A 26,760-nucleotide genomic window follows, 5' to 3' on the forward strand; every position below is an offset into this window, starting at 1 on the left:
CCCGAAATTTCAATCTTTTACAGGTATGTTTCATTCAGCATTCCAGCATCAACACAAAAACAACTATTTTTAATACATTTCTGACTGTTAAGATGTTTTTTCCACAAAAAAATAAGTCAAACTTGGATGCATCAGATTTAATTTTGCCTTGCTTCAAATAAAGAACTTGTTTTCCTTAATAAAATACTATAAAAAATGAACAATATTCTGACTAATTACGTCCAGACCTTGGTTCATATGTCACGTTGTCTTTGTTGGGAGCTGGTATTCTCCTCTTGGCAGATTCAGAATCATTTAGGAGAAAAACTGATTATGTGAGCCGTGTGATTTAGAAATCCCATTTTCTGTTTCTTTTGGATTGTACATTTTTTTTAATGAAATTTAAGAGTGTCAATTTCCCACGACATGGCTTCACAGAACCGTGAAATACTCTGGTGTACAGATGATGGGAAATTGGAAAGGTTGTTTAATTTGATGTTTAAGTTTCTTTACTTTGTCTCAAAAGCCTTGAAAACAAGGCAGGAAAGAATATGTAACTGGCATCAATGTGATTCCTCCATGATTCTAAATATATAGCACAGGCTTTTGTTACTGATTCACACATGTTGCTGGAGACATACACTGTGCAGTACAATGCAGATAAAAAGCTGCTTTAAGGTGCTCTTGGAAAACAGTTCTACAAAAACAGCCTTTCACATAAGCTGCACACTTGCCGAGCACAAATATGCTATTAGAATCAGTAGAGGCATTCACCCAATGGCTCGACACTTGAGTGAATTTCACAGCGCTAATGTTGTGCACAGAGGGCACTGAGCACATCAACCCTCCGATCGAGGAGAGAGCAGAATATGGAAACTTAAACAAAGGAAGGTTTTTTTGGATTCATAGACTGGACGTGTAGAAGTATCCTGGCTCCCCTTTTCACAGTTGAATTATACAAAGAAACATTTCAGAACTGAATTCTTCATTTGAACTTCTTTCTCAAGTCGCCACCTAAGAATCCTAATCATAATAGACCAGGCGTTCCCATCCATGACAATTCAGTGTTTCACACTAATGAATTGACCTGAATGAACGTAGCATGGTCGGCAAGCCTCTGTCACAGTCAATTTACACACCATGGATCAGACGGAGACGGTTTCCATCACCTCCACTGCCTCTAATGGAGCTGTGAGCACTGTCAAACAACGACCCTGCAGCAGGTGACTACAGTATGGACACGGTTTGCATATCAAATGCAGCACAGTTAGAAAAAGTGGATAAAGTGGCTTTTATGTTATTGCAGGAATCCTGTGTTTGTATTCTAGTGGAAGGACATATTCAAACACACGTGCAGCCTTCGGCCACAATCCTCTGCATGCTGATGGCATTCTGAATTAGGGGGATGTAATTGAGTCGTACAGAACCACCTGTCACGGAAGCCTGGAGAGACATTCGCTCCAAGTATCGCCTGTTCGTCTATTTCTGTCTGACAGCGCTCTGAGTTGGCTGCTTGCTGTGTCCTGCTGCGTGATACATTATTGTGTTTCTGAAAGTGGACACTCATTAATGCCGCACTAGCAAGCAATCTTATGCAACCATGTTATGAGCCCAAGTTATAAAGCCTTCAACCCTGAGATGCTGCAAGATTCACCCCGTTTGCTCAACTGAAATTCTTGTCTCTGGTATTGAAGCTCGAGGGAAATCTGCTCAGTGCAAGGAAGTGAGAAATCGAAAATTAAGACAGCAAGTAAACGGCAACTGCAGTGAGACGCTTCTCCGTCCAAACAAGCTGACGGGTTGACTTACTTCACCAGCAAACGCCGGATAAGGCAACATTTAGTTGACCCATGTCATGGCAGGTTTTCTGTGTAATGAACTTCTTTCAGATTTTGACAGCGACCTTGTGCTTTCACACTGTCACTGTCGGATTGTGTTTCTCCCTTGCTGTGTTTGCATTCAATCGCCTCTAAATCAAATCGAAATGTAGATGCTTTTTTGGAACTTTTTTCAACTGCTTGCTGGCACTTTCTGTCAATCAAGCTGTCAATATTCCCGCCATGCTCGCTGTCAGCCGCCCTCTGTCTGTGACTGTCCTTTGCTCTGTTCTCTGTAGTGTCACTCAGGATTTACTTCATATTGACTTGGATTTTCGTAATTTAATTTCTAATTCAATTCTAATTCTCATTTCTTATTTTGGCTGCATAACCCTAACCCTAACCCTTCATTTGTGAACTATAGTAACAAAAGTTAAAGTTAGGGAAGTGTCACTGAGGTCAAATATCAGCACAAACAAAGGATCAGAATAAGCACCTAATTAATTAAAAGACTACAGAAAGCAGAAAGTGATGTAATCAAAAGTCAACTCAAAAGAATCAGAAGCTGAAATGAAAAATGGTATCAGAGGTTTAAGTCTAATTTATACAGAGAACATTACATGGAGGTTGAAGCTGTGGCTGAATACGATCACCGGCGCTTCCTTTCAAAACTCATTTTAATGAATGTAGAGAAGGTCGTTCTATCAGTCTATATTCAACATCTTCAACAATTCAGGTTTTCAGCATCCAACATCTGCATTGCTTGTGGTGCCCTTGATGCACACCAAGGCGCACAGTAAAATACAAACCGTCTGCGTGTTGATGGAGCGATTGTATGTGTGAGAATGGTCGCGGTATAATAGAGGATGACAGAACGCCGAACTCAGGGCCTCGTCAGCATCGCTCTGTGAAAAATCAAATCGGGGAGGTTTTCAAAAGCTGGCCAGGAACCCAATCGGCTCCTCAACTGTGGGGTTACAAACAATGCTGACTGGAACACAACAGTGCAGGCTATCAGTGTGTTTGTTTGTTGACTGACAGACGAAATGTGCAGTGATTGCCAAGGGTCCCATGAGGGGTCCACCATTCCCCCATGTCCCTGCAGCTCCTGGCCAGCTTTGGAAAATTATGTGTAGAAGCATTCAAGCTGTGAGCCGATTTATCGATTAGTCAATCAATAGAAAATGAGTCTACGCCGTCTCACTCCCACTTCCTGTCCTTGGAGGGCATGGGGTGCGTCAGGTCTTGCGGCAAGAGTAGCAGGCACGTTGCAAAGCAGTTTTGCAGCCCACTGAGAAAGTTTTTTCCTTCTACGATTTTTCTCGATTGCTGTGGCTGCATGCCACAGGAAGACTTTGACAAGGTATATGATGGTCATTATAACACATAAACAGAGGGAATATCTGCAAGTTGCACTAGTGCTCCTAGTTAGAAAATGTCGTCGCACTGTCTCCATAAATGTTCACAAAATGCTACTAAATGTTGCAGTCTGGAGCCTGTTTTGTATGAAATTACAGTTACACAGTTAAACTGAGGAGGACTCATTGCTCTCCTCAGACTGGTGTAATGTAATAACGATGATGGTTTACTTTACGCAGCAGGCTTCTAAGTATATCCAGAGGTAATGTCAGTGAATAATGTTTGTGCATGTGCGTGTGTGTATGTCTGTTTATATGCTTTCATTCTTTCTACCTTTTTGTAATCCTAGACAAATTACTTCTGAGGCACTGAGAAACCTTTTTGCCAATAAAGGCCTTTACAAACTTCAAGGTACCATACCAAGTTCTTAACCAATGCCGGTGCTGTGCAATCAAGGTCCGCACATTGAACACAGGCTTCAAAACATTTTCAAGACACCTTTACAAATCTTGTAGGAGGTAGAAAATGCACTGAACAAGCATGTTAGGCTTCAAAGATACAACAAATCGGCTGGTTTCCCGACCTCTGAATCATCACAACACCTCTGATTGTTCGAGGATTTAAAGGTCTGGTGTTGCATTCATTGATGGCAATTTCCCAGAAACGAAGACACCATCAACCAGTCAGACCTTTTTGGACAGAATTTTTCTACATAGCAAAATGGTGACAAGCATGGGTGAGATCACACAGCAGAGCAGGTCGCTGTAAATCCACTTTCAGAGAAAACAACTCCTCAAGTGGCACAACAAGAAACCAGCCAGCTTGAATACGACGTTAGGCTGAATGGCTGAAGGGCGTAAGAAACCCACAATGTAAATGTGATTGTGTGTCTTTACGATGAAAACTCCACATGGTACCTTCATAAGCACAAAGTCCAGGACAGAATGTGCTGGAAAACAAGCATGACAGCCTGTTGATACCTTCAGCAAAGGACAGAAAACTCACAGGCCCACTTCTTCAAATGTATTTTCACACAGTAACAGAGAGGAAGCTGAAGCGCTTCAGCCGTTACCCTCAAGTCTCAAAGAGCATGAATGTTTATGTGTCAGAGTTTTATGGGCGGTTTTACGGGCCTGTTGTAATCTGCTGTAATGTTGACCGCGCTGCACATGCGAGATTTGAACGTTCATAAGCCTGATGGATTGCATGATTGACCTCCATGGAAATGACTACAGCAGCTATTTAACAGATTTCATGCGAGGTTTGACTGGCTAAGTGTATGCAGCATAATATGACAGAAAGCACTTAACTCTAACGAGCCCATCTATTGCTGTTTCATACAGCCACGAGAGTCCACATCAACCACCGAACAGCTCCCACTCTCCCTGCTGCTTTCAGGTTCCATTCCAAGGTACAGCAGCAGTATGATTTATAATATCAGCGCTGCGTCTGTCTGCATAATATGAGAATCTGCATGCATGTAATTAAAACGCTTGTACCACAGCAACTGCTGCGCTTGAGGAATCACACAGGTATTCATTTTACACAACTTGCAATTTATTGGGTCTGACATTTTCCCAGATCTCTACCATCTCTGCCAGAGGAGTCTCTGAATTTGAAATTTTCTAAATTGCTATAAATGTGTTATTTCAACTGCAGCCATGGTTTCAGAATAGTGAGCCCTGTTGGGTGAGCTGGATTAGTCCAGTGTTTATTCAAGTTCTCATAAATTCGTATTGCTTCTTTAATGTGATCTAGCTTTCACTGATGTTCTCCTATGTCATGTGGGTCTTATGTCACACTGGACTGAGCTCCCGACATCAGAAAGTAGATCTTGGAGTGGATCAGCTGCTCCAGTATCAGCACAGGAAGTGCAGCTTTTATCGAAAGTATGCATTGATTTTAGTTTTACACGCACAAACGTGTACCCTCAAGCAGTTGTGATTGTTATTCCTGATGGAAAAACAAGTGTTAAGAGCAGGTGGAGTTTCATTCTTAGTGTGCAAACTCCCTACTGATATCAAATAGCCTCTGTGTGTGGAGAAATACTGTTGGTAATGCGCTGTGTGACTGAGAGCTGAAGCTCTGGGTTACAGTAAACAGGATTTGCTTACGTGCAGCAGTTTGGAGACATACTCTTTGGTATGCCAAGCAGTGACAGGACATCAGCGTACATGTAAACAAACTGAAATGAAATGAATACTCAAAGTCTAAGAATAGGCTCATCCATCATGCAAATAAGTCATTCTAACGTTTGTGGCCACTATTTCCTGATAAACGGTCCCTTACTTCCGAAAGGTCCTTTCCTCCTCTTTCCAGTATAATCCATCATTTTGGCAACAAAGACACCAACAGAGCGACACAATAGCGTCCTCACCCAGCGGCGCTATTTTCACTCACAGAAATATCAGCCAGGAGCCAGGAGAGCACAATAAAAGCCTGCATTTCTGTGGACGAGCAAAATTCATTAAGGGAGGCTGAATGTGCCGTGATTGAAATAAAAGACTCAAATAAACATGCAGACACATGTCGACACACACACACACACACACACACACACACACACACACAGCACACCACTGAGGTCAGCTAACGGCAGTCAATATGAGGGTTGAATGATCTCAGCAGGGCAGCAGAGAGTGTTTACTGAGGTAAAGGGCACCTGGTATGCTGTTAAACAAGCTATTCATTTAGCTCTGGGACAAAGGCCTTTCTGAGATGATTATGGCGGTGGTGTTATCCAACTCCTTGTCTATATTTTATACCGGGAACATGGTTTCTGCTGGAGTGGTGTCTATCCCTGCCAAGTGTGCCAGGCCTCCTCTGTCTGTGCGTGTACAGGCAAACACACTTGGCCAAGAAGCTCCACTTTCCCCACATGCCAAATTGTTCCAAACCAGTGGCTTTTGAGCGGTGAGTTTCCTCCCCGACCAACCACCAGCACAGATCCATCTCAATGACATGTCTACTCTAGAGAGAGGGAAAGGGATAAGAGGGCTGTAAAGCATAATAAAGAGAGGAAAAGGACACAAGGAGAGATTCGGAGAGATGGGAGAAACGAGAATTTGAAGTTTAATTAACAGTTCGGATCATTAAGCTCATAATTACGCAAACTGAAAGTGAAGGTCTCTTAAATGTGGAAACTGTCGTGTTGTCATTAGGTGCTTGATGAACGGAAATGCATGTGGTTTTAACCTTCACAGACCACCTGAAGTTGCGACTTGGGAGTGTTTTTTTTTACTGCATATCCCTTGCAAGATGTTTTCCTTCCTCCTCTCTCTTCCACTCCAAATGCATGCAAATGCTAAACTAGTCACCCAGGCAGTGGAGCATTCACTCTGAGGTCACTGGTCTGCAGATAGGCAGTTGTGTCATTTTTCAGCATTAGAAGTACATCAGCAGAAGGATCTCTGAATGAGCCAACAATCTGTTACTGACATATGGCACATCCCATATAGTTCACAGTGTCACTGAGGGGTTAATTGCGCTGCTCTTGTAATCTCTAACTATGTCAGCTCTTCTCTATTGGTGTATTAACTGGATCTGTTACCATTGTTGCAAAAAATCTAGAAATAAAAATCCAAACAACCCTTTGTGTATGTTTTCCTGAACAACGCTCTCATGGTCAGTGATAGCGTTAGTTAGTGTGATGTTGTTACGGGAAGATGATCAGACACCAGAGACAGCAGTCCACCTCCTGCCTCCCGCTCCTATCAGCAGTCAGCGTGGGTTCATTGAATCATGCAAACCGTGCTCTCTAATGTTAGCCCAGTAGCTTTAGTTGCTTCAACTTGATCGCACCTCAGCTACAGAAGTGGCAGATCAGAGAGAACATTTTTGTAACCCTTAAAGGGATTGTACACTTACACTCTTTTGGTAATGGACTTGTTAATAGAAGCTGAGAGTGGAGTACCACCAGGGTCGAAGCCAGGGTTCAGGAATTAGTGAGGTCCACATTTTTTTTAGTTTTATGGAGCTGTATCTGTTAATGCCCGACTCTGTGCGGCTTTTCAGCTCACAGGACTGAGAGGATGTAAAGTGACTCCTGCTCCCCTCTGTGCTCCGTGCTCCTTCCTCGGTCTGTCCTGCTCCCCTCTGTGCTCCTTCCTCTGTCTGTCCTGCTCCCCTCTGTGCTCCTTCCTCGGTCTGTCCTGCTCCTCTTCATGCTCCTTCCTCTGTCTGTCCTGCTCCTCTTCGTGCTCCTTCCTCTGTCTGTCCTGCTCCTCTTCATGCTCCTTCCTCTGTCTGTCCTGCTCCTCTTCGTGCTCCTTCCTCTGTCTGTCCTGCTCCCCTCTGTGCTCCTTCCTCTGTCTGTCTGTCCTGCTCCTCCCTGTGGCCCTCCTCTCTGTTCTCCCTTTAGTCTCTCCTGCACAGACAGCTGTCTTATTGATAGCGGTCGGTTTCAAGCGGTTTCCCATCATTCAGACGAGGAGAGACAGTGGGGGTAGAGGTGGGTGAGCCCTATCACATAACATTTAGCCAACTGCAAGACATGTGGGTGTTTTACTTAATTCTCTCTGTCTGTCTGACCAGGTAAAGAAGGATGTTCAGACATGTTTCTTTCCACTTCAAGTTAACTTCAAACATGAGGTCCCTTTTATACTTTAGTGGGTTGTCCATACCTTTATTTTCTCCAGTCTAGATTTCTGCCATGCCTTCTACACATGTACTACTGAGGCTTCTCTATCAACGTCAGTTGGTTCAAAATGCTGCTGTCACCGGTTCAAGACTACAGCATCATATTACTCTGTTCTGGCACAGCTGCACTGGCTTCCTCTTCATCATATCAAAGACCTACTAACTCCTCATGAGCGTGGGTGCCCTCTTTGATCAGCTGATGGCGGCTTTCTGGTGATTCTCAGAGTGCATCTGGTGACAAAGGGCGATCAGTCCTCTGTGGTCCAGACCCCCAAACTCTGACATGGCTTCTGCTGAGATTTAGACTTTAAATCTCTTCTTTCAATTAATGACATTTGAATATTTCATTCTCATTTTTTGTAAAGCACTTTGTTACATTGCTAAGAAAAGTGCTATGTAAATAAAGTCAACAATTATAATTGATTAGTATTATTGTTGTTATTTTTGGCCGTATCTTCATGTAAAGGGGATGGTTAGCAATATTACACAATTATCACTGTAAGCTCAGCTAACCAGTATGATATGATAAACACTGTTCATTAGCCAACAGTGTTTTCATTGGCTGATATGTCCGTTCACTGGTGGGTATTTCAGGGAACTGAGACACCAGTAAAATAATCTCACGTATATGTGCGGTTTCTGTCGTTGTCATGGTTACAAAATTGAAAAAAGCTCAATTATTATCAACTGAGACAGCGGCTACAAATAGCCGCGGGCATTCACGAGAATGGCACCTGCTGTCTCCTTGCCACTGCAGCCCACCTTTGCAGCACAGCTGCCGTCATGTTTACTCTGGAAACAATAGAGGAGGCAGCAACCACTCGCTTCACCGTAACAACTCAGTGTAACTGAATCAAATTCACTTAAAGGGAGCACATGCATCATCATTCCAGGTTCATAAATTGACATTCTAATCATCTGTTGGGTAACGAGCCATAGGGCATGTCATTTCTTTACACTGAAGCTTTTTCTGAGGTTTTCAAATGAAGCTTTGAATGTCTGTCGCCATTTTATGATGTCATCACCACAAAAAAATAATATTAAATCTTTGAACTAAATACCAAAATGAAGTTCCATGAGGTGTTTTGTTTTTTTTTTAAAATCAACTTTCTTTAAAGAATATGGCTCTGTTTCATCAACATTAATACATATATATGCTTGCATGCATGTATGTATTTAGAGGTCACGTACAGCCGACTCTCTCTGTAGTCACCCACTCTGTAGTCTTGTTCCACAGCGTGATCTGATTGGTTACACATCACGTAATAGCCTATCAGCACTGAGGGTAACTGTGCCACAGACCGACAAAGAGGAAAACATGTACAGACTGGAGCTGCTCCAGTGAGCCCGCGGTGCTGAGCTTTGAGGGTAAGGCAGCCGATTTAAGTGAAACTGCAATAAACATCACAATCTTATGATCTATTGAACAATGATTTAGACTTTGAATATAAATGTTATGAGTGTTCGTACAGTCGTTACGACCTATGAGCCAACAGCTATTCATACGCGGCCGTTGGGTTTTACACAGTCTGACGTTGTAATTATAGAGTGAATCTAATGTTTCATTTCATTTTTCATAACCCTTTCATTCAACTGAAAGTTCAAGTGTCCGATCAAAGTGGCAGTCCTGCAAATCAGCCTCAAGAACATTCAAGGCAGACAATTTCAAACTGATTTCAATTTAAAAATGAGCTAGCACTGCTCCAGTGCACAGATTCTCACACTCCTGATGCATAACTGCAGATCTGAGGGTCATGAAACGCGAGGAACGGGTGAGCTCACACAATTCCCCCTCAGAATAACAGGAGGAAACATTTCATTTTCAGTTCATCATTTTACAGTACAAAGCAACAGCCAGTGTTGTATATCCACTCGTGTGTGAGGAGCTTCTGCTATATCTCTTGATTAGACCACAGATCCCCAGTCAACACTCCAGAGGCGGTCTTTCTGAGCTTCTCCCACCACCACATACTACTGCCTACCACAAAGCTTTCATCACTTTCTCTCTCCTATACGTCAACCCCCTTTTTACTTTCAACCATTTATCTTCATCTAATTCTTTTACTGCTGGCCATTCTAGTGGATCTGTGCATGTTTCCCTCTCTTACCACTCATTTTTAACTCACAATCCCACGACTATATTGATAAAGAATTGGGTCCCTTGTGTGCCTCTCTCTCGCTTTATCATATTCTTTTCTCTCTTTTCCACTCACTTGCTCCTCAAGCTCTCTCCCCCTCTCATATATTTTGTTGCCACATCACCCCCTGCCTCCCCCGTCTCCCCTTTTCTCCACAGACCGGTGGCTGATTCAATCTCAAGCAATGTTGTTTATGAAAAGGCATTCCATTTTCCAAAACCATTTGTGTTTAAGATGCTACAGGGTCCATCGTGTTTCATCAATCTCAGCGACGCAGCAGTGTCTTGGAATCAAAGCCAAACTCTGCAACTGAATATGCTGGTATACACCAGAACATCACACACAAATACACACACAACAGTACAAATCAGCCCGGACATTTATTCTAACAGGAAAAGCGACATATCATAAAAGTGCTCAGGGAAGCCAATTTAAAATCGCATTATACCGATGGAAAAAGGGTCTCCACTGAGAAAATCCTTCCATGCAAGCAGTTAAGAAAAGACAAAATACTTAACACACTGATATATGATGTGACCATACTAAGGTATATGTACACTGACAAAACAAGCTCACCTCGAGGTCCACTCAGTAGCTGCTCCTCTGGAGCTTTTGCCCAGCGGTAAGGACTTTTCTTCCATGTTGGCATACAAGTTGAGCCTGAAAGTTCACTCTTGACAAAGTCCACCAGTAGCTGCTCTGGAGCTTTGGACCGTATCTTTCCAAGGTCAAGAACGAATTTTCAATCTCAACTTGCTCAGAGAAATGGAAATATGGACATATACAAATCTATGACAACTGGGCAGCTCCATCTGGTGAGGAAGATACTGCGATACGATCAAAAGCTCCACAACAGCCAGTAAGTGGACCTTGAGGTGAGACTGCTTTGGCATTTCCAAGGTCAAGAATGAACCTCCAGTCTCAAAGAACATGCTAGAAGTACTGTTTATCATTGGCCTGTTTATTCACAGTACATAAAGGTACATTAGCATACGTACGTTAACATCAACATCGCACTTTGCACAAAGCCGAGTTGATAAGAAACTGTTTTCTCAGTTTGGTGTATTAGAACTTGACCAGCCTTCAAAAAGCCTAGAAACTACTACTGCAGCCAGCTGCTTTGGGATGAAGTGCAAGCAGGGCTTTTTGTTCAACGTCAGCGGCTGACCTCACTAATGCTTTTGTGCCAAATGTGGAGAAAATGTCTGCAGCCAGGATCCAAAATCTGATGGAAAGCCTTTGCAGAAGAGTGGAGTCTGATTAATGCCCATGGGTTTGGAATGAACTGTTTTATTATTAGGGTGTCCGCTCAGTGTATGTCTTGTGAACCCAGTAGCAAAGTTCAGAAGACGCAACAATCAAAAGAACAAATGGCTTCATTCAATGCCCAGAGGACATGATGCAAATAACTGATTAAACATGAACAGGGAGCTGTTGCTGTAGGCGCCTACAATCCAATTGAGTCAGTTATGAGTCTGACAGTGGTAGTTCACAGCAGTGAATTGTCAGTAGCTGTAGCCTGTCTGCAACAACACCTTTTCACTGAATTGATGAGCACATCGTGTTGCACAAACAAATCCCAAAAAGACTGGCAGTCAACCACAAACACACAGCTTTCTCTTTGTCAAGTCGATATTTTGGTTTGGTAAAACAGCATCACTAATACATAAAAAGCAACGTTTGGGAATGCATCCATTTAAGAAGGCATTTCAACATCTGGACTGTGCCCTGTGTGAAATATTCAGCGCCTGACGATGAACGAGACTCTCCAAGACTGTTTCCTGTTGTGTCCTATAGGAAACAGGAGAAACCTGTTTTTCTGTCGACTGTCACAGCTTTAATGCATAGTTAAAGACTTTCCCTTCTGACACTCTGTCACTGTCTCCCCATCGCAGTTCCTAGATTCCAAGTTTTCTGCCTCCTGCCTGACTGATCTCTTTTTTCTCTCCATCTGTTCTCTCTGAGGTCATGCATCTATACCCATGTTGGATGGATTCATACATAGAGATTGATAAGCTTCAAAGGCACCAGATGCTTATCATGACATCTAAAGAATCAGAGATGATCTCTTTCTGTCTCACATGAGAGTGAGAGAGGTTGCTGTCAGCTCGATCAATACCAGTATGACTTACCGTCGAAAACATAAGATGATGATATATCACATTCTTTCATCAGTAATCTCTTTAGATAGTCTGTCTTCTACCTTTGTTACAGTGGGAGTCGTGCTGTTCGGCCGGGGTATTTTCTGTGTTACTGATCAGTATACTGCTTGTTTGTGGGAAGCTCGCCTAAAGATGTAACATCTTTAATGACAGTAAGCTGCTGAGGTCATTTAAGGTAATTTCAGCCTTTCCATCAGTTGGTCTAATCAGCTTCCACCTTTTCCCTACCAGTTTTACTCCACCTATAGCCGTGATAGCAGGAAGAGATGAGTAACACAGGTTTGTTTTTTTGTTTGTTTGTTTTGCTCTTATTGAACCATGTCAGAGGAGAAATGCCTCTCTTTCCCAAAAGGATAGAGAGACAAACTCAATTTAGAGGCAGTTGGTGTATCGACAAATCACTTCCAGCACACTTTCATTTTCAGGGCCCTGCTGCATAAAAGCTGAAGCAGCTAATGGCCACCATTGGTTAGAGGGATAACAGCTTTCTTTTATTCAGCATATATTTTGATGATGAACAAATGAAAGTGGAACCAATGATTATGTAAAAACCAGACCATTATTTTTATTGCTCTGTGCTATAATCACAGCCAATTGACCCTTCGCTAATTGAATCCATGACCTCCTTAGTTACTATTGCTACATTTACCAAGCTTTCTATTGTGTCACAGCATTCAGTTCACGATGGTAACACTGACAGATATACTCGTTTGAATTAGCAGTCACTTCTGAAACATGTTTTTGATTTCCAACAGGGGCAGTGAACGTGTGAGTTGGTTGAAAATTGCACCTCAGAATAACCCCTTTTAAAAGAAGAACCCCATAAAAGGGTCTTAAATATGCCGCGGTTAGAATTCATGTCATGCTAAACACCTGAAGTTAAAGCTACTGTACCTGTACAAGAAGTCAGAATCCTCAACAGTTTATGATCCATAAGAAGGCAAGGAAATAAGGAGCAGCATACTGCAGGGTACAGCTAGCGTTATAGCAGAGCACAGTCATAAAACCCTGTTCAAATGCTCAGTGTTGAAAAACACAAAACTGGACAAGCAAAACAGATTTATACTTTATCTTTTGATTTTCAAACAACCCGTTCCAGTTTTCCCAGCAGAAAATGCATTGAGGATAAGAACTTACTGATTTGTTTGCCAAACGTAACACTATCTCAGGTAATGAGTTTGGCTGCCATTTGCTGGTGTGTAAAAGTCCCCAAATCTAATAAAGAGCAGGACAGAGCTTACACTAAGCACTGATATATTAGCATCTGGGACCAGCCTCTATGCACTGGATGTTCCAGTCCTGAGAGGAGGTTTTCTACCATAACCTGTATCTCACAAAACAGCACAGTTAGCTCATGCTCTTTGGGCTCTGGACTAAGGCTGGGTTAGCACTGTAGACTAATTAGCCACGCATGCAAACATTAAACCAGTCACTCTGCTTCCTCGGACTTTCGCTCTTACGTATTTGGTTTTGGAAGAGAGAAAGCACATCCTGTCAAACTAAGTAATGCTCTTACAAGAATCCCACGCACACCACCTCAGAATGTAGAGACATCTAAAGCCTGACACATCTGCAACGCCTAATTACAATTGCAAAAATGAATGGACAATCAATGTTTAGGTAAATCAAATCAGTTACATATCATTAGTCAGTATGAAATCTGAAACAGTGATGGCCTTAGATTTTCTCACCCTGACTAAATGTTTCATATTATAAATCAAAAAAAAAAAACATTGGAACTGGGACAATATCTGCATTCGTAAATATGTATAATATTAGAGCAAACTGCAAAGTCAAAAGGACTGCCACATTATATTGGAGACAGCTGTCAAGAGCAAAAGTGCAAGCCAAAGCTGTTTTGCAACAAAATAAACTAACTTCTGTTACCAAACATAATTTTTACATCAGTACCACAGAGGTTTTAACTGGAGGATGAGATGGCACTTGAGTACCCACATCAGCGTACCTGGCAACCTGTTGAGTAAGCACAGCAGGATGAAAAGCCTGAAGGGCCAGAAAGTAGGTTATGGAAATTTTCCTTCCTTCCTAAACTTGTTTGACTCATACAGTGTGATATCAATAGGGATGAAACACATTTCTTTCATTATTTTCACGATTTCAGTCCAGAAATATGTCAAGTCTGAAATCAACAGTGTGTCTGTATCTCTTTGTAGTGCTCAGATGGACCCGTCCCAACAAAAACAAGGCTTTAACAGCAGATGTATGAGAAGTCTGCAGAGTCTGACTGGGTCCGGGGATGACAGTAAACTCCTGCAACAACTTCAAAAAGTTCTGAAAAGAGAAATCCAGGAAAAGCTTTCAGTTATTACCTTATTGCGGCTGAAGCGGCGGCTTGTAATTTCAAATACCAAACCAAATGGGAGAGCTGTTTTAAAAGTGGCATAATAACATGAATTAGGTCATTTTTGGTAAGATGAGTGGCAGCAGGGTAAACTCCCCACAAGCACTGAGCCAACTGTATGTGAACACAGGCTGCAATTAGGTCTGATGGTAGAGAATCAAACTGCCTCTTTATCTAAAGCAACCTTTCTTGTATAAAGATTTGAATCCAATGAGACAAACACTCATTCCCATGTCAGTCATACTCTTAATTCCTCAGTGACGCAAGCCAAATGACAGTGTGTGTGCACGTGTGTGTCTTCATAGACTACAGTAGCTTTAATGTCGGATGGCTGCTGTTCTCCATAGACATTGTTTTTTTTTTTTTTTCATGTCTGCAGTATGGCAAGAAAGTTTGAGTCTTTTACCATCCCACTAATAAAAGCCTTTTATTCCAACACTGGGCCCATCTATTACTCAAACTCTGATGGACTCAAGGCACCGTCTGTGGTTTGAATAAATCAGAAAGGCTGACAAAGCCAAAAAAAAAAAAAAATCTTGGAGAGAGCAATAGGAGATAGAAATAGCAAAGACAGAAAAGGAAGCAGACTGAGACAGGTCTAAAAAAGACTACACTTTCTTTTATCATTTGCTGCATTTCTAACAAAAGTTTTAACCTGTAAAGTACATTGTACAACTGTACTACCATTGTTTTGGGTATAGGCAGTGATGAATAAAAGATGGGTATTGGATTATCATCCCCAACTCCAGGGATCTTTGGTATTTCACTTTAACTTATCCAAAACTACGACCATTTGCCATGTTTAAAGGCTGCTTATGTTCTAGCAACTAAAGCATTTTATTTACCACTTTTCTAAGCAGTATAGCACTGATGCTGCTCAAATGAAGGTGCTGTCATATTTTCTTCAACTTTTCCTATTATCTAGTGTTATAAAGGCAAATACAAAATAACAGTGAATCACAACACTTGAAGCTCAGTACTTAAAAATCACAACATATATGGAATTGGCATCTAAGTATTACCAAATAAGGTGATCACCGTATGGGGGGGGGGGGGTGATATCGGTTCCGTAAGCATCACCAGTTTCACGTTCTGCCACGACTACTTTCTGACAGAGCCAGAGCTATTCTGGTGTCTGTCGAGCGAGGACAGTGTCCATGAAAAAATGTTATAGAGGCTGTCAGAGTCCATCTAGAATTGGGTTGTTGGTTCAGAAAGTCATGGCATCCTGTATGGACAATGTTGTAGAGACCAGCTGCCAGGCCCCACATCCCCTGTTACTGACATTCCTCCATATCACCACTGCACCACACACTGAACTGGAAACCTTAACAAAAGGCCAGCCAAGAGCTGGACCATTTTCACAACTCCAGAACACAAGAGAACAATGCCTGAAGCAAACAAAACAACGCTTGTGGAATCTTTGTGTTACCAAGGCTCCCAGTGCGGTCTCAATCTCACCTCAGCAAGAAACACACATGTAGAGACACACGACCACAAACGGGAGGCGAAAAAGCACCACCAGACAGCCAATTACAGAGAGGAACCTCTGCCGTTGACAAGGTGGTCTTGGCTGGAATTAAATTTCGGCGTGGGCCGAGCAGTTACTGGCTGTCATGATAAAGCTCTACAGAAGACACAGTAAAGGATTATCAGCTCTTACAGCTTTAATTGGCAGTTTAATGAAGTCGCCCACAGCGTATCAGACAGGCACTAAAGGCGGACATCCTGTTTGTACACTTCAAACACACCTCAGGGTGAAATATTAGTTCGACAGGGGACTGCAAAGGGTATCAATAGCAGAGTTCACATTTTCTAAAATCACTCAAAGTGGATCATATAAAATGTGTCATGTACCTTCCTTCGTTATATTCTTAACAATGGTAAGCTGTGTTTTACAAGGGCAATTAGCACTGGATTAGGGGACTGCCATCGCTTTTGAGGAAGAGTCTGCTTCTATTTTTGCTGACAAAAAGCTAAATATACACGACAATATCAAGTATTACACTGGGAGTATTAGTTGGGGATTAGAAGCAGTGGCACCTGCCAACAAGGGAGGCTTGAAGAGTACCCAGAGGCAGATCATGGCAGCTTAATGAGAAGATTATGCAGTGTAATAGTCCATCCAGCCTTAGGTAAATAAAGCTTTCAGACCTGAAAGGGGATTTCAACACATGACTACATAATCACAATTCTTTATTAAAAACATACAGTGCCTTCAGGCAGTGGAAGACCTTCTCTGCATTGTGTGGAGCTGCAGCCTGAATTCAATTAATTTTAAGTAAATGAAAATGAGGATGAAGTATGTTTTAAAAAGTATCTCATCTCCTAAGTCAATATTTTCATGTAGGGTGTTTTTAGTTTCCAGCTCCAATTTGGACATGTCTACATCCGCTTAGCACATCTGGATTTGGGGATTTGGGGATTTTCACTCACACACTTTCAGGGGGATTGGAGTTAGTCGCACACTTACACTTTCCTGGTGGACGACATTCTGAAGTAATCCCAATGACGATATATGGTGAGGGTCGCCATCATTCTGTTTGGACAGACTCAATTATTGTTCCAATTTCAATGTGCAATACGTAAGAATTGGCCACCTGTTGAATTTATGCTCCAAACAAAGCGGCTAACTCAAGAACAGGAGAGGTGTGATGCAGGAGAGGAGAGGGAGGTTGGGCATCACCTCCGGAGGCCTCAGCAGGGGTTACCGGCATCAGCCACATGGGGCCAGGTGCCAAAGCAGATGAGAAAACCACCTCACCCATGTTTGAATGTTTTCTAAAAATGTTCTTATTTGTTGCTCCTAAAGTTACTTTCTGAAAAAAAAAAATCTCCAAACACATGCACTGTAGAACTGAACATGATTTTAGTGATTTGTTTAAAAGGGGTACAATCCCAATTTTGGATGATCTCTAACTGGTTTGAATGCACTTATTTTAAGTCGCTTTGCACCAAAGCATCTGCAAAATGAATATATTATAATGTAAAAGCGCTGCTGAAATGAAAGCATACAGCATGATGCTTCCATCAGTAGGGTTGGCATTTGGCCCAGATTATACTTTCTGCATGCGCATGGCCTTAAGGGTCCGCATCACATTTCGTCATCCTCTCATGTCCGCAACAGTCCGCTCTAGACATGCAGACAAATGTGAGCACGTCTGTGTCCACCATCTGCGTCTGCATTCATTTTGGAGTGTATTTGGCCCTTTTGGAATGATGACAATCTGTGCCCAGATTCGATCAGTCTGACAGACAGAGTTCTGTCACTTTGAAAGAGGAGTTTTGGTATTTGCCATCCGTCCATCCATCCAAAATGTAACATGCTTGACGTGTAGCTTTTGCATGTCAAGCACAGCCACTTGCATTGCTGCTTCCACCTTAAAAGACAGAACCCACAGAGTCCTCTACTTTTCCTCTGTGGTGCGTTGGACTAAACAGCCAGCCAGTCCTTGCCCATATAGAAACAAATTGGTTTGACGTTTTTGAAAATGAGGTAAAATCTATTTAAATTCTGCATGTACGGTCAGGGTGAGGGAGATGGATTTAGTCATCGGCTTAATGCGGAACACTTAACAGTTTTTGTGAAGTTAAAACATGAACAGGAGTAAATAATCAGAAATGTACTGCCTTGTTAGCTTCTTGCTTGCAACACACCACAGCACGAAATGGTACAGCAGGCAACTAATCAGAATTTAATGACAATATATCAGTAACAGTCAGTGCCAAATTGGTTTCGAAATTTCACATCTTACAAGTGACTAATCAGAATATTCTCGAGGATATTCAGCAAAATAATGCGTGCAACAAAGAAAGCTGTGTTTGTATCACTCTTCGCTTGTTAGGCCGAGCTGAGGAAACGAGACAGGAATGGAAAATGGAGCAGAAACATTTATTGTTTGTCCTGGCAAAGACCAGTTGCTCATTATCGACCATTACGGTTGTTTGGATGTGACACTGGCTATTATTTACCTCAAGACTGCGAGTCTGAAAATGTGAGCATGCCTGTTATCTAACTGGCTATCACTGTCCCTCACCACTAGTGAGTGTTACAGCTTTGCGGTATCATCTGCTATGATTTGCCAGCAATGCTGCAGCGTGCTGGGTAGAGCAAGACACCGATGCTTTTAGGGTACAGAGTTTCATTCCCATGGGGCCATTTTTACCAGAAATGTTATTCAATCGGGCGAATGTACAGTAAGGCACTTTGGATAAGAGCCTCTACCAAGTGGTTATACGTCCAGAATTAGAGTTCAAACCATGAATACGTCTCTATTTCTAGACGTTGCCCTCTCTCTTTGCACCATTCTTTTCTTGTGGGAAAAGACTCTTTCTTCCACATCATCCACGGCTAACAAAGACGGCGACGGCTGGCCACGGGGGTCGGTTCTGCTACATCTATAAAGGCTCCTGTTAAAAGGCGTACAGTAATGTGGGCATCAGACTGATGACCGCAGCATTCCTGCTCCCTGCAGAGTCAAGGAAATGGTCTTTTTATTGTCTTGGACTGCCACTGCTGCCACAAGCTCACTTATCAGACAGACACACTCACCCCTGCAGCGAAAAACACCAACTCTGGTACATGTACACACAATCATGGGCGCTTGCAGACATGTACATACAAGGAGAGGCATTGACACGCGGGCAAGCAAACACGAATGCACACTACTCAGAAGAACAAGGATTTTCATAGCTTACAGGAAAGACAAAACACACATACACACATACACACACACACACACACACACACACACACACACACACACACACACACACACATAAAGAGGAAGGATGCTCCAGGATACAGTTTTCCCAGCAGTTGCTCCTCTTCCATTGAGATTATTCCACCAAAAAGCCAAACAAAGCCTGAAATAACCTGACAAGGGAGGAACCTCACAGAGAGCCAGGGGGAGATGTCACACACAAAACACACAGCGCGCACACACACCGTACACTGTACAAACTCAGTCTCTCTGCACTGTTGCTGATCTTCTAGGCATTAGAGGCAGAGGAGCTCTGTCCTGCTCTGCTATCTCATCTCATGGTACTCCCGTAACAAGAAGCACCAACAGCCTGTACTTGCCTTCATCTACACAGCAAGTAAGGAGCATCTGTGTGAATCCCAGAGCTGCTGGTGAGCTATGGCCAGAGGCTCCATGCTCAATAGTCTTATCAGCTGCACCGCTGGTTTCACAGCGGGGGAACAGGGGGGATCGAGCTCCAGAGCAGAGGGGCATTCTTCAAATTTAAACACATCAAACATGGAATAAAATCCAAATTAGGATTATCATTCGCACTATTGATTCATCTATTGATTGTTTTTCATAATTTCCTAGAGTCTTGAGACCATGAAAGTGCTTGTTTTGTCTCACCAACAGTGTGCAAGATATTCAGTTTACAATGAGATAAACCAGATAAAAGCAGCAAATCCTAACATTTGAGAAGACTTAACTGGATTTTCTCTCCATCCACTAATCAGTTAATCGACCAAGTGTTTCAGCGCTCTAAACTTTACTAAATTAAGTTGAAAGAGGTATTTTTGGAGATAATTATTTAGAATTAAAGCTGCACTAACAGCTGTTCTATAGCAATAATGGATCAGAGGACCATGTTTAATGTGAAAGGAGTCAGTTGCAGAAGTTTGACTGTAGCCACTTACATTTGCTGTTATTTTCTTACTCTTTCTTAAACCTCTCAAATGTTTAGCCAGCAAAGCAGAGGACTAGAAGACTTCCACTTTCAAAATGCTTTCCAGCCTGACCTACAGTCGCACATGATTCACTTCCATGCCCATTTCATTCTGGGAAGCTGCTTTTACTGTAATATAAAAGCTTTATAAAAAGGTCTGTAAAAATAAGGAGAACCTCTTCAGTTATGTAAAATCAAGCTCAATTCGTGCCTCACCTCTTTGCTATTTAATTATTTTGTACTTTCTTACTTTTTATGGGTTTATTTAACCAATTTCTGTCACCAGAGCAATTTCTGGAAGCGCTTCATTTACTGTACATTCCACTACAGCACCTATTTCAATATCCTGATCAGTAAAGCAATCAGGGGAATTCTCCAGCTCATCTCCCACACACCATTTCGCTGCACGGCATGCAGGTGCCCCTCTTTGTTCTTCCACTCCCTCAGCTGGTCGCCAAAATTGGATTTCCCTTACAGCACTTGCTGGTGAATTCAAATGGATTTTTGGGTGCAGGGTCGGGGGGGATCCTTTGTCTAAACAAAATTACGAGGCTGCTGGAAGCGGAGAGCGAGAGAAATAAGGTTAGCTGGTTTGCACAAGATTGAATATGAACAGTCCAGCACCGCAGTGAGATTCCTGAATGGGTCGGAGGTGTGACGCTGATAGGAAAGCAGAGAGGCATTCTGCTGCCTCAGTCAGACGATGTGGGCTTGGTAATTGACAGAAACAGAAAGAGCGGAAGAAGCGGTGAAACTTGAATTCAGAACCGTGCTTTTGTGTCTGCAAAGCTTTGAGCTTTTCTGGGGAATGACAACAGAAAATCTCAAGTTGTACAGGCCAAAAGATGAAAGCCAGCTATCTCTCCTCTTGTCAGCCTTGCTTCTTCTCTGTAGACAGGTAATATTATATATGGAATGAATGCAGAATATTGCATTAGCAACAGTGATCCAGCTCTGGATAAGGCTTCCACAGCAGGATTTAGACAATATAGAAAAAATTAAAGTCAAACCCAGTATTGCTGAATTGAAGATGCTCATCTTGGAATGTCACCTGTACAACAACAACAAAAAAAAAAAAATACTAAATCTTATACATCAGATATTCCATTTCCACTGGCAAAGGACAGTGTAGATGCCCCCATCGATGTTCTGCCTGTTAAAAAGGCCACGATTAAGGGAGCTATGTCAAAGCCCTTTTGTGCAAATTAAAAATGACTGCTGGAGCATTATTCAACTGCTCCACAGAGACTGCTCTCATGTTCAGTTATTCCAAAGGGTTTGAGAGTTTAAAAGGGGTATCTCCTCCATGTCTCCCTTTTCATCACAGGGACTGAAATGAATTCCCTCACGTCAGTTGACACCAACAAAGAGACAGAGAGAGATGCAGTTAGATCAGAGGTGTTAGTTCAGCCTGCAGTAGAACAGCTGGGCTTGTGGGTGCAAGTTTGGAGGTTTCAAGCCAGGTATCCTGTTTATCCAATCAAGCGGTTAACTGCCCAGTGAACAGCACCTTAATTTGCACGAAATTAAATTAACTTTGGTGCCATTCCTTTCCCTATACCGCAAGCTTAGTTACACCAAAGTATCAGAAAATATATAACAGCCAACATAAGGTTAGTGGGGGCAATAAGGCAGAGGGCACTTTGTGCTCATGTCCAGGGGAGGGACATTCAAAAGATAAGAATAAAAAGAAAAGAAGCACCTCTAGGTCCACCCCCTGTAGACTATGAGCGATGCAAATGCTGCCACAAACTTAAAGACACCATTCCAAAAAAGTTGAGATGCTGTATAAATCTTGAATCAATCAGAATTTCACCATTTACTAATTGCTTTTGACACATACACTTCGCTAAACCCCTAATCCAAACAGCAACCGTCGGAACACAGCTTAGTAACTGTAATGAGTGAAGTGAGTGTCAAAAACTTAAAGCACAAGAGCAAACATGAGGAATGAATTAACCGTCTTTATTTGCTCTAACGTAAGTTGCAAATGTTAGCATGTCTGAAAACTAGCTTACCGCCTACAGCAATAACCAAGGCAAATGAGCTTGTTATTAGCTTTCTGCATTATCCTGTGGGCTAACAGGCTACATTAGAAAAATCCCTGTTCAGGACAGACACGTCCACTGTTTGTGCTCATGTCAACCAATGAGCCAAGACGCAGCTCCATCAATGACTGCAGTTGCTCTTTGTTTAGGGGAAAGTTTCTGCTAGTGGGAGTCATTTACATTTTACAGCAGCAGAGAGGAGCAGGAAGTTTGAGGGAACGCAGTCCCAATACATCAATATGAGTGACTGATGCATTGCTGCAGCAGCTGCCTGTTGAGTTGGGTCAACAGTTGTGGTGGTCTTTTGAGTTATCATAGAGGCATCCACTGTAGATTTCATGCGTCCTCCCTCACAGAGCACAGAAACTGTGGTCACCTTCAATGCATGTTGGCTTCAGTAGATTTGTTTTCTAGCATTTTGGAGCTAAACAAACAGTAAAAAAAAGACCTTTTGCATGTTTGTGTTCAGTCCTCTGTTAAACCATGCCACCCCCCATCCTTTCTGCATGCTGATATGAGTGGGCAGCTATCAGACTCACCCCCCTGCAGCACTCCCTCCCTGTCAGCAAACGCTCTGACACACTGCCAAAGTTAGCCCGGGCCTCGCTCACACTCTTGACACACACGCTCTCATTCAAGCATTCACTCATGCAGGTAGAGCCATACTCAGACAGCTCTCTTGAACTTACATGGAGTAGAAAACCGGGCAGGCTGGCAGGCTTATACACTGATACAGGCTTTGCTTTGCAAGGCGAAGTTACTGTAATTGGAGAGCCTTTCAAAGCCTCAGCTTCTTCAGGAAGAATGGTATCAAAGCTGACAGCATTTGCTGGATTTATATTTGCTGAGCTCACGGGCCGATGCTTTGCTCTCAGCTACGCAACTACCAACGCTGGCCTCAGAGCTGCACCGAACGCTGTAATCTTTTTTTCTTTACTTCCAGCATCACTTGAAGTTAGTCAGAGTAAATAGCTATACTCAGTTTGGCAAAGAAACAAACACGTCCAAGTCAAACAGCTGAAATGCCCAGTGGACGAAGTGCATGTATTTGATATGTACATACTATGGTATACGAAAAAAAGGCAGAAATGTAAAGCAGAGTACTGATTCAGTGAGATCATCCTTATATGTTTGTATCTTTATTGTGATGTCTTGTTTACAGTCCTAAAATGCTTTCAGACTTTAATGGACTTTTGAAAGAAAACTTCTCACTGAGCATAAATTAGGTTGACAGATTAGTGCATTTATGTAAAAACCTGGACACTCAAGCTTGCCAGCTGATTTAATGGAACACAGGCGGTAACTTCTCATTACGCAGGATTTAAAGCAACGTGAAACCACACTAAGTCAACTCTGGCTTAACCTGGGCAATTTGCTTAAAAAAATGGAAGCAATATTAATTCACAGTCTGACAAACAAACACTGCTGCCTCATTACTGACTTCAACTCGTTATCTAAACCAGTGCTTTGGAAACTTTGGGGTTGAGCCCTACCAGGGGCCAGGGCCAAACCTCTGGTGGGTCACCACATGACAGGACTGCTAATATGACTTAATGAGCCTGGATCTCAGTACATGACCAACTTTCTCAGCAGACTCAGAGCTGAATACTTTCAGAAATTCACCACATGCACAAAATGGGCATTCAAGAGATTCTTTTTTTTTCTTTTGTGGTGTTACACAAGCTTGAACAGGGGCAAGGTTGGTTCTCTGGCCTTCAAAGGTCAATCTGAGTAACTGTGGACTACTGAAAAATATGATTTATAACAGCAGTGATAAATCAGTGACAATAGCACTGGCTCACGAAATGCCTCAATTCCAATGGAGCGAAGTCATTTGCACAGCTGGAGTCTCAACCTTGGCTGCAGCATTATCAGCTAATGTTATCAAATACATGAAAGTGCATATTCCTGCTACTCTGTACTTTGTGAATGATGCACTTCTCCTGTCGACCTCACAACTGATGTGAGAGAGAACAAAATGACTGTTGCCATGCTAACTCTCTTGAGCTGTTGATTTCTGCCTCAGAGTAAATGCAGTGTTTTGGAGTCTGCTAAGTCCTAAGACGGGATAATCGATGCAAAAGTGGATTTCTTGCATTGAATTTCATCTTCTCTCCAGTCCCTGTCAAACACCTGTTTACAGAGGCCTCAGAAACCGAGGTGGTAATGACACTCACTTCAGTTTCTAAAACATCACCAGTGATCCAGCAGGACATTACTGTACTTCATTCCTGTGACCTTTAACCGCAGCCCAAATCCAAACACTTTGCAAAGTGGGTGTATTTTTCTGTATACTGTATGTGCTGATCATCTACTTCCATCTCCAACTCTCACCTTGCCGATCCTCCTACAGGTCCAGCTGTTACCCTTAAGACAGTTAGCACTGTAACTATGGTAACGCATACCACCATACTAGACTTGTGCTGTCACCACCCTCATTATCATCACTGCCGCCATTGTTGATGTTGAGATTGCGGGACCAGGCCTGATTTGCATAATGTGAAGTTGATGCTGCGTTGATGCTGAGCAGGGCAGGCTGTCTGGGTTTCATGCCTGACTGAAAAATCATCAGCAGACGTGAAGCGCAGTAACTGAAAACAATGGAAACACGGTCACTGGAGAAGGTGAGAATGTGCTTGTGCTTCTTCATGTGAGTGTGTCTTGTTTGCTCCCAGGAGTTTTTCCTCCTGACTACCAGCATTGACAGATATACTTTTTTTTTTTTTTCTCTCTGGGAGGTGTGAGCGCCTGCCTGCGTGTTTGCCCTGGGTGACCTACAGAAGTTTTCCCTCTCCACTTCCAGCTTCACGCTTCACTGTCTCCCAGGGCGCTGTTATTGGCAGCCAGGGCCAAAGGGAATAGCTGAGCTTGTAAGGCACAATGTACACCAAGTGCTATGCTTCCAATCTTGAAGCTAAGATTGGAGAGGTGAGGCCACATGGCCCCAGGTGCATGTGTTTTCCATTTATCCTTCATCCAATCAGGTACCCTCAATGTGATACTGTAAGGAGAGGCCTAAGCACGGGGGGGGAGGGGGGCGGGGCTAAATGTATGTTCACTAAACAATTCAGACCAAAACAGTCTTCACAAATCTCCCCTTGGAGCCAATGATTTATCACACGTGATACCTTGTACACGACTGGGATTACATGAGGAAATGCTTTGCATGCTGGTCTATATACAGCACGCAGCAGATGTGAGCGTGCCTAAATCTGATCCTACACATACCGTAAATATAGCTTCATATTCCAAAGCTTGCATAATGAAGCAAACTCCAAAGCAATGCAGCCAGCTTCCATCTGTGCCTGTTTACAGCGGTGACAATTGGCACAATTTTAGATTTGGTGTCATTTTATACAATTCAGAGTGTCTTCATGAAGGCATGCTCCGCTCTGATTGGTCCAGCTTGAAAGTAGATCGACTCGTGATCGTGCTGATCATAATGAGTGATGAATGTGTGTCTATATGTTGCCCGTTCTTCTTTGTGAAGGTGATTAGACAATGAAGATCAAAACCCTGCTCAGTTAAAACTGCTGAGAGCTTTTAGTACAGTGAGCAGATTATTTTGTCTGCTTCCATCACTGTCTCAGGCCAACATACTTCTATTTGGTTCACTCCTAATCTGAAGATACGTGGTTTTGATAAGATGATATCTTTGTGGTAAGAATGTGTTTTCTCCATTTTTTTTCTTGCACTTAGCTTCCTCTCTTGGAGTACATCTGTGAGCCACTGCCGATTCGAGGTCATCCAACACCCTGCAGGTGTTACTGTGTATTATTGGTACTGTTGGGCAAGAAAAGTAGGGCTGAAAACTCAGTAGCATACACAACACTGTGCTGCCGCTGAGTTTCCCGCAGGTATCAGACAGCCAGGCAAACTGTTTGGTGCAACTTTAAACTGACTTGCTTTCCATGACCAAGAAGTAAGAAAACTTGGTAGCTGTAGTCTATCGTACACTTAAAAATCATGTCTCTGGCTGCATAGAGTCCATACATCCAACGCCAATTCCCACAATTCTTCAAGACAGCCATATGTTTACAGGGATACCACATCTCTTCATGGATGTTACGGCAGGAGGCCTGTCCACCATTAAAAGCATCATAACGCACTGAATTTCAGGTTTGGTTTGTTACAAAATGCCATATCAAAATACTTTACCTTATGTAGAACGTAACAGTAATATGTCTGTAACATTTAAAATGAACTTTCAAAGTGTATCCTTTCAATACAAACACTTCACTATGATGTCATTTTGTTTATAATTTCACAATTCACAATTCAGTTTTGATTAGATTATTAGTAAAATATTCACATATTGTACTTTCCATTTTGACTCATAGAAAGTTTGCTATTTAAATGGGTCAGAACCTGCTGCAATACGGAGATGCATGTGACAAGCCATCTGCTGTATGGGTCTATGAGCGAGTGGAGCAAGATGACACGAGGAAATGAAGCAGTATTTTCAAGTCATCAACACCCCAAACAAGCCTGCTAGGAACTCCACTTAATGTCAATCCACAGAGCACAAATGTCATTTTATGTTAAGCATGTGAAGGAAAATGGGTCATT

General features: G+C 42.5%; 1 protein-coding gene across 4 annotated transcripts in view; it reads right to left on the minus strand.

The window, feature by feature from the left end:
* The window catches only part of LOC143318084 (carboxyl-terminal PDZ ligand of neuronal nitric oxide synthase protein-like), a 170,658-nt gene that overhangs the window by 111,275 nt on the left and 32,623 nt on the right, over positions 1-26,760 (minus strand). The window lies entirely within an intron of this gene.

Source organism: Chaetodon auriga, chromosome 3 (assembly GCF_051107435.1).
Source record: "Chaetodon auriga isolate fChaAug3 chromosome 3, fChaAug3.hap1, whole genome shotgun sequence".
In the NCBI taxonomy this organism is placed as follows: Eukaryota; Metazoa; Chordata; class Actinopteri; order Chaetodontiformes; family Chaetodontidae; genus Chaetodon; species Chaetodon auriga.